This window comes from Notamacropus eugenii, chromosome 1, assembly GCF_028372415.1.
Source record: "Notamacropus eugenii isolate mMacEug1 chromosome 1, mMacEug1.pri_v2, whole genome shotgun sequence".
Taxonomy (NCBI): Eukaryota; Metazoa; Chordata; class Mammalia; order Diprotodontia; family Macropodidae; genus Notamacropus; species Notamacropus eugenii.
Window position 1 is genome coordinate 150,571,311 of NC_092872.1, and position 9,065 is coordinate 150,580,375.

A 9,065-nucleotide genomic window follows, 5' to 3' on the forward strand; every position below is an offset into this window, starting at 1 on the left:
GTCAAATTTCAAAGTTAGTAGAACATATTATACTAAAAAATGTTTTGTCAGGGTCCATAAGATTTCTATCACTGAACCATTATATAATTTAAATCACTTAATAACAAAGTTAAATCTTAATGAAAATGTGGAGGTCCCAAACTGATATAACTATACTAAATATATTTCCAGTGTAGTCTTAATATTTAGCAATCATTAGACTATATTTTATCTTCAAAAAATTACCTGTCACTCAAAAACTTATGAACTTATGTCTATTTCCTAGGCAATTAATATAGTGGTTAAGAGGCAAACATCAAGTTTAGTTTTCACACATCTACTTTCAAGTACTTAAAAATAAAACAGTACTAAAAAAATACGTTTTTAAAAAAAATAAGAGTCAAATGTTTCATATAATCTCATCATTTTTACCATGCCAATACCTTTGAGATATTGAAGTCCCAATGGAAACAAGATGAGGGAAATCTAAGCTGGGCAGCAGAAACCTTCATATAATTTTTGTCACTGCAAGGCAGTATGTAAGTTTACAAAAGAACTGCCTATTAACCAACATGAACATTATTATGGATTTAAATCGCACTAGTCTACATCATCAATTCAACAACAAATTGACAAAATATTTTAATGTCTCCCTTTAAAAGAAAAGACAATTTTCTTTTCTAAAGTAAAATAAAACAACGGTTATGAAGTCCAACGCCACCAAGCTACCTTCATTCTGTCCCAAACAGCTGTAAGAGAATCAAAAGCAGGACGGACATCCAAGATTGTAAACTGATAGTCCTTATTTACTTCTCCACCATCATAATAATCAATAACATATCTAACTTCTGTTCCACAACGATTAACAATCCAGTCATGTCTGTCAAAAGGCAATTCATATCCCATCCATGAGCGAATTCTAGCTCTTGGTGAATAGTCCTTAGCTTTACCTCCAAATCGGATCAGTGTTGGCCCACATGGGCACTCAGTAGCATGAAGAGCTTCCCACTTTAAAATCTCCTTCCAAGCCTGTTCATTATTCTGATTATGAATCTTAATAATATTATACATATCTTTCTGACTGATGTCATCCTCTTTCCATTTCCATCCTTTTCTTAACATGGCATTCCAAAACATCTGTTCTGAAGGGTAAACCCACTTTTTTTCCGAATCTGCCCTGGGAATTGATGACTCTTCCCTAACAGTTGATAGTGCAAATGGCTGACCAGGGGATGGTGTCTGATTAGGTGGTGGCATCATGTTAGAAGGATCAATATTATCTTTATTTTGATAGGCAGCTGAAGTTACAGGACATTCCACATATTGCTCGATCCTGATGTGAAGGTACTGAGTAAGATTGACTTTCACAAGTTTTGTCATTTTTCAATGGACAACCTTTTTCTTTTCTTTTGTGCATTGGGCATTCTGAAGGTGGAGAGTCTGCCTGATTCTCTGAAGCAGTTGAGACTTGTACTGCAACAGCAGGAGTGGACGTGGACATACCCATGGTCTGAATCACCTTTAGGAAAATGGTTCTAAATATACATCTCCAGCGCCTCAGCCTCCGACAATCTCTCAGATAAGATATGATTGGGTTGGACTATTGCTGTGGTGTAGGAAATAATGAGCTGGTTGACTTAGACAAACATGGAAAAACTTGGATTTATGAAGGAAGATGCCATTCTCTTTCAGAGAAATGATAGGAGGAAATAGACATAGTATGGGCTTACATACATGTGTATGTGCATTTCCATGTATATATGCATATGTTTATAGATATCTATGCATATGTATATATTTCCACACTTAATTGTAGTTTTCTTAGGGGAGTAGGGGGGAAAAAATAAAAAGTACCCAGCAGAGAGCAAAAGAAAACCGACAAGGAGGCAAAGAAAATCTTGGCAGCTTTGAAAACAATGTGGAGTTTTTATTATATAGATTTTCTTGAAATGAAAATTTATTGTTTAATATTGAATCCTTTCTTATGGTCTGCTGTGCACATGGCAATGTTCTTTTTTTCCTTTTCTAAATTTAAGTTTAAAATTTTAAAGAATTACCAAAAAAGAAAAAGAAGGCACCTGACAACTCTCTCATGAGCCATCATATAAATGAGAAAAGGACTGATTTGACAGTTACATGCCAGTGCAGCAAAACCTAACTGTAGGCAGGTCCTTCACAGCTTATACCTGGTATACATTTCCTGCTGTCTTCCTCTACCACTATGTACATTGCTACTCAGTGGGCCATGCTCTCTCAAATTCCATATTCAAAGATGGTCGGTACCATGTCTCTTTAGTCAAGATGAATGTGTTCTAGTGATCGTTGGCACCTGATAAATTATATATTGCAAAATCTTCTTTGACTTGGTCCAAGGTAAAACATCACAATGATAGGTACAGGTATAACTACACCTAAGACAAACAACTATTGAGTTCAGCTTCGCTGCCTCTACAATGGAACTTGGCAGGACTCACTGAGGGCTACAGTGTCATCATTTTCACAGGTCCACTACCTACCCCCTCGGGTTAGCATTATCTAATCAAACTTGCTTGAGCTATATTTGTAGCATTCTAGAATATTTTCTCAAAATCATATTTCAGTCTGCATATTGAGGGTCAGAGATACAACCTCTTCCATAACATAACGCAATATGGAGAGGAGAAAATTTTTAGAAGGAACAAGTAAACATGACCAAATAGCTTAGAAAAAAAGTCCCAGACTGCAATTTAGTCCAGGGTTCTTTTTGAAAATTTAACGTTTAAAAAATGAACACTTATTTTTGGCTCCTTCCTATATCCTGCAGTTTAACCCCAACCCCCATTCCACTGAACTGAAAGCAAAACAAAACCCTTTTAGAAAAAAATATGCATGGTCAAGCTAAACAAATTCCCACATTGGTCATGACCATGTGTGTGTGTGTGTGTGTGTGTGTGTGTGTGTGTGTGTGTGTGTGTCTAGGTCATTCTGTAATTTGAGTCTGTCACTTCTTTGTCAAGTACATTCTTCCTCATTGGCCCTCTGGAATCATTATTGGTTCTTGATTAGAGTTCTTAAGTCTTTCAAAGTGGTTAACTTTATAACGCTGTTATTGTAGAAATTGCTATCTTGGTCCTGCTCACTTTATTCTGCATCAGTTAATACAAATATCCCCAGGTTTCTATCCCTGTGTTAAATGGACTTAAGTGAGCATTTTTTAGAGAAATGCTAATAAAATGCTTTCTATGTTCTACACTTTAGAAGCCTGGTTTACAGGAGATAAATTCAATACCCTTGGGGGAGAATTAAACTGAGCCACACTGTAATGTTACCAGAGAGAATTTTCTGGGTGTGGACAAACCTGAGTCATAGAGAATACAAAGAGTAATAATTACTGGGAAGTTTTCAAGGTATGAACTCAGATTCATGTGAGCCTAGTATATATGTAATGATCCATGGGCTACACATGTGTTAAGTACCTACTCTAAGAAGGAATAGTTATTAAGTGCCTACTAAGTTCCAGGCACTATGCTAAGGGCTTTACAAGTATCTCATTTGATCTTCATAACAACTCTAGGAGGCAAGTGCTATTATCCCCATTTTACAGTTGAAGAAACTGAGGCAGACAGTGGTGAAATGACTTGTCCAAGCTCACATAACTAGTAAGTGTCTAAAGACAGTTTTGAATTCAGGTCTTCCTGCCTGTATAGACACCTAGAGGCATGGAGTAGAGTGCATACCTGTAATGCCATGTCCTATGCATAGACATGGCACTTCCCAGAGCCTGGTCCTTTTAGTGAATAGTCAGATTAGTGACAACACCAATGAGAGGTCAAAAAGAGATAGCCATAGGAAACGTACCTATGATTTCACTGATACAGGGATCTCTCAGATAAGGAAGCAACATCTTGACTTAGAGCATTACCTGGAGCAGCGATGTCAAAATCAAATGACAATTGGATCCTATGGGCCACATGTTGACTTAGAAAACCACAAATTAACATTACCTATGTTATATTGCACTTTTATTTGTTTTTATTAAACATTTCCTAATTATATTTCAATTTGGCTTTGGCCATATTCAGTTTTGCCAGCTTCTTGCAGCAGAGGGCCCTGAGTTTGACCCCTCTGAACACTGAGAGGTTAAGTGACTTGTCCAGGATCACACAGTCAATGTGTCATGGGACTTGATCCAGTTTTTCCTGACTTGGAGGTCAGCCTTCTGCATTTCTTTTATTTATTTATTTATTTATTTATTTTTTATTAAACTTTTAACATTTATTTTCACACAATTTTGGGTTACAAATTTTCTCCCCTTTTTTCCCCCTCCCCCCCCAGACCCAAGTTTTCTAATTGCCCCTGTGACCTATCTGCTCTCTCCTCTATCCTCCCTCCCTGCCCTTGTCTCCGTCTTCTCTTTTGTCCTGTAGGGCCAGATAGCTTTCTTGACCCCTTAACCTGTATTTCTTATTTCCCAGTGACAAGAACATTACATTTGATCCTAACACTTTGAGTTCCAACTTCTTTAGCTCCCTCCCTCCCCACCCCTTCCCCTTGGAAGACAAGCAATTCAATATAGGCCATATCTGTTTAGTTTTGCAAATGATTTCCATACTAGTTGTGTTGTATAAGACTAACTATATTTCCCTCCATCCTGTCCTGTCCCCCATTACTTCTATTTTCCTATGGTCCTTTCCCTCTCCATGAGTGTCGACCTCGTATTGCATTCTCCTCCCCATGCCCTCCCCTCTATCCTCCCCCCCATCCTGCTTGTGCCCCTGTCCCCCACTCTTCTGTATTATGAGATAGGTTTTCCTATCAGAATGAGTGTGCATTATATTCTTTCCTTTAGTGGAATGTGATGAGAGTAGATCTCATGTTTTTCTCTTGCCTCCCCTCTTTATCCCACCACTAATAAGTCTTTTGCTTGCCTCATTTATGAGAGATAATTTGCCCCATATAACTTCTCCCTTTCTCCTCCCAATATTTCTCTCTCACTGCATGATTTCATTTTTTTTTGTTAGTATATGATCCCATCCTCTTCAATTCACTCTGTGCACTCTGTCTCTATGTATGTGTGCGTGTGTGCATGTGTGTGTGTATGTACTCCCACCCAGTGCTCAGATACTGAAATGTTTCAAGAGTTATAAATATTGTCTTTCCATGTAGGAATGTAAACAGTTCAACTTTAGTAAGTCCCTTATGATTTCTCTTTGCTGTTCGCCTTTTCATGGTTCTCTTCATTCTTGTGTTAGAAAGTCAAATTTTCTTTCCAGCTCTGGTCTTTTCATCAGGAAAATTTGAAAGTCTTCTATTTCATTGAAAGACCATTTTTTCTCCTGAAGTATTATACTCAGTTTTGCTGGGTAGGTGATTCTTGGCTTCAGTCCTAGTTCCTTTGACTTCTGGAATATCCTATTCCATTCCCTTCTATCCCTCAATGTAGAAGGTGCCAGATCTTGTACTATCCTGATTGTATTCCCACAATACTTGAATTGTTTCTTTCTAGCTGCTTGCAATATTTTCTCTTTCACCTGGGAATTCTGGAATTTGGCCACAATGCTCCTAGGAGTTTCTCTTTTTGGATCTCTTTCATGCGGTGTTCTGCGGATTCCTTGAATATTTATTTTGCCTTCTGGTTCTAGAATCTCAGGGCAGTTTTCCTTGATAATTTCGTGGAGGATGATGTCTAGGCTCTTCTTTTGATCATGGTTTTCAGGTAGTCCCAGAATTTTTACATTGTCTCTCCTGATTCTATTTTCCAGGTCAGTTGTTTTTCCAATAAGATATTTCACATTATCTTCCATTTTTCGAATCTGCGCGGTATGTTCTGAGATATCTGTCTTTCTCGAAAAGTCCAAAGCTTCCATCTGTACTATTCCAGATTTGAGAGATCTATTTTCTTCAGTAAGCTTTTGAATCTCCTTTTCCATTTGGTTAATTCTGCTTTTGAAAGCATTCTTCTTCTCATTGGCCCCTTGCACCTCCCTTGCCAGCTGAGTTAGGCTAGTTCTCAAGGTGCCAATTTCTTCAAGATTGTTTTGGTTCTCCTTTAGCAGGGAGCTGATCTGTTTTTCATGCTTCTCCCTTATCCCTCTCATTTCCCTTCCCAGTCTTTCCTCCATCTCTCTAACTTGATTTTCAAAATTCCTCTTGAGCTCTTCCATGGCCCGAGCCCATTGGGTGGGCTGGGACACAGAATCCTCGATTTCTGTGTCTTTGCCTGATGGCAAGCATTGTTCCTCCCCATCAGAAAGGAAGGGAGGAAGTTTTTTTTCTCCGATAAAGTACCCTTCAATAGTTTTATTTCTTTTCCCTTTTCTTGGCATTATCTCCACCTAGTGGCCTGACCTCTGAATGTTCTCCTCACACCCACCTCGCCTCCTGGTCCTCCCAGCCAGCGTTTGGGGACTGAGATTCAAATGCTGCTTCCCGCCTTAGGATTTTTGGTGGGGGCAGGGCTGCTATTCAGTGTGAGAATTAAGTTCAGGTGCTGAGGTCAGGGGCAGGGCCGCCTCTCTGGCTCAATTCCCTCAGGAGGTTTATGCACAGACCTTCCACAATGGATCCAGGCTCCCGCCCATTTGGGGAGCCCCTGTCCGCAGCCGCCTCTCAGCCCCCACCTCCCGGGGGGGCCCAAGCCATGGGGGCACCTCACTCCCCTCTCAACCCGCCAAAGAGACTCTCTCACCTACCCCCGTCAGTCACCTGTTGGTGGGGGGCCCGTGCAGCTGCTGAAGATCCCGCCTCCGGATCCCTCTCAGAACTGTGTCTCTCGGAGCCACGGCTGCCGTCGCCGCGGCAGGTCTGGGCTGGGCACCGTGTCTGCAGCGCGACGGACCTTTTGCGAGAGGTTTGCAGGTCCCTCTGTGGGTGGGGGTACCCGCGTGGCCGCTGGAGATTCCGTCCCGTAGCCCTCTCGGATCTTTTTCTCACGGTGTCACTGCCACGGTAGGGCTGCTCTCTTCTTCCCGCCCCGGCGCCCAGTCCCCGGTGCGAAGGACCCCTTGCGAGAGGTTTGCAGGTCTCTCTGGAACAGAAATCTCCCTCGCTCCAATATTCCGTGGTCTCTGGGTGCAGAATTCGCCCTGGGTTAGTCCCCTTTGCCGTTCTGTGGTTTGTGGGTTTGGAGCTATGTGTATGTGCATCTTTCTACTTCGCCATCTTGGCTCCGCCCCCAGCCTTCTGCATTTCTTAAAAAGAGAAAAAGCAAATAACAGTTTGCCTATGTAAAAGTAATACTGATTACAGTCATTTGTTGAGCAGTGGCATAATAGGTGGAAATCCCACTGTGTATAAAGTCAGAAGACCTGAATTCAAGTCCAAGCTAAGCCCTGGCACCATCTAGTCATATAACCTTAGGCAAATCTCAGCTTTTTCTCATCTATAAATGGAAGGTCATAAATTTTATACACCTCACAAAGTTGTTTCGTGCAACATTTTGCAAATGCACTATAAATATGAACTGTTATAATAATAAAATATACATGTACCTCCTTCCTCATGGCAGAGAGGTGAAGGATTACGATGGTAGAAAATTATTTATATTGTTAAATATGGTTACTGTATAGGGTGTTTTAGCTTAATTGTTTTTCTTTCTCTTAAGGAAAGGTTCAGTCTATAAGGGGAGAGACTCTTCCCTGCTCCCAGAAATGTGATATAGACTATATTATAGACAAAAAGCATCAGTAAAACATATTAAAAATAAAGTGGGGCAATGATTTAAGAAAACCACTTACTATGGGTGGCTACTTAGGATATGTACAAGAACTAGCAGGGATACATGTTGGATTCGTTTTGTGCTGCTTGATGACAATACTAAACAAACTCTTTACACATATGCTCAGTATTATACATATGCTAATGCGTGTTTGTCAGCTCACCGCTTGAAAAAGAAGCTGCCTGCTTTGCCTAGGTAAAGCTGGATCAGGTTCTCACCATGCCCCCTGGCAGTATCATGGCATTGGAGCAACCCACTAAACAGAAACTGTGTGTGTATTTATGTTCTTAGGACATACCAGGCAAGGACAGGGTTTGGGGGTTTTTTTAATCAGTTTATTGCAGTAACCTATCAATTAACCGCCAGCAAGCACTTATTGATTTCTTGATTACTCCAGAGTCCTGCCCTTACCTGGTACCTCCTAATAGCATAAACACTCACAAGTCAACTTTTTTTAAAAAATGTCTTATGTGCTAAGAGTTTGGCTTCTTTACAAAGTCTGTTTGCTGAATCATTTACCCAAAGAAAGCCAGAGGGGTTAAGTGAACGCAACCAGGGAAAGAAACAATGTTTTCAGTGTCAAAAGGCAGGCTAGAAACTCAGTCTGATAATTCTGCACTAAGACATGCTAGGGTTTTGCCTCAGAAGAGAGGTACTTCCAGGAGGGGAGTTGTTTTAGGCCATTCTGTAAGGGAGGCTGTTCTAGAAAAAGAGATGTGGAAAGAAGGTAGTGAAGCTAGAACTAATGGCTCTGAGCAGCAAGATTGAACTAGAAGTATTCAAGATGGGTGGCTCTTGGATATTCAGCATTAGAGAGGTCGTCAGGTGGCAGGTGGATGGAGCACCCACTCTCGAGTCAGGAGGACCCGACTTCAAATCCAGCCTTATTAGCTATGTCACCCTGGGCAGGTCACTTAATCCTCTTTGCCTTAGTCTCCTCACCTGCAAAATGAGCCAGAGAAGGAAACAGCAAACCACTTCAATATCTGTGCCAAGAAAGCCCCAAAGGGTTCATGAAGAGTCAGACATCCCTAAAATGACTCAATAGCAACCAAACCCAACAGTAAGGTATTTAACACAGTGCATATGGGCCACAAACTGGCAAAGAAGGTCAAAATAGTTCTCATAATCCAATGCGACACAGTATTATGTGTAAGAAGTGAATGAACTGCATCATATAGGGGCACCCAAGTAGAGCAGTGGATGGAGTGCTGGGCCTGCAGTCAGGAAGATCTGAGTTCAAATCCAGCCTCAGACACTTACTAGTTGTGCGACCTCTGCCTCAGTTTTGTCATCTGTAAAATGAGGGTAATAATAGTACTTATCTTTGAGGGCTGCTGTAAGGATCAAATGAAATAATATGGACAAAGTGCTTAGCACAGATCTTGGT

The 9,065-nt window shown here is 40.8% G+C and overlaps 1 pseudogene; it reads right to left on the reverse strand.

Moving 5' to 3' along the window:
- Window positions 1-596: 596 nt before the first annotated feature.
- LOC140508736 (holocytochrome c-type synthase pseudogene) lies at window positions 597-1,539 on the reverse strand (annotated as a pseudogene).
- Window positions 1,540-9,065: the final 7,526 nt, after the last annotated feature.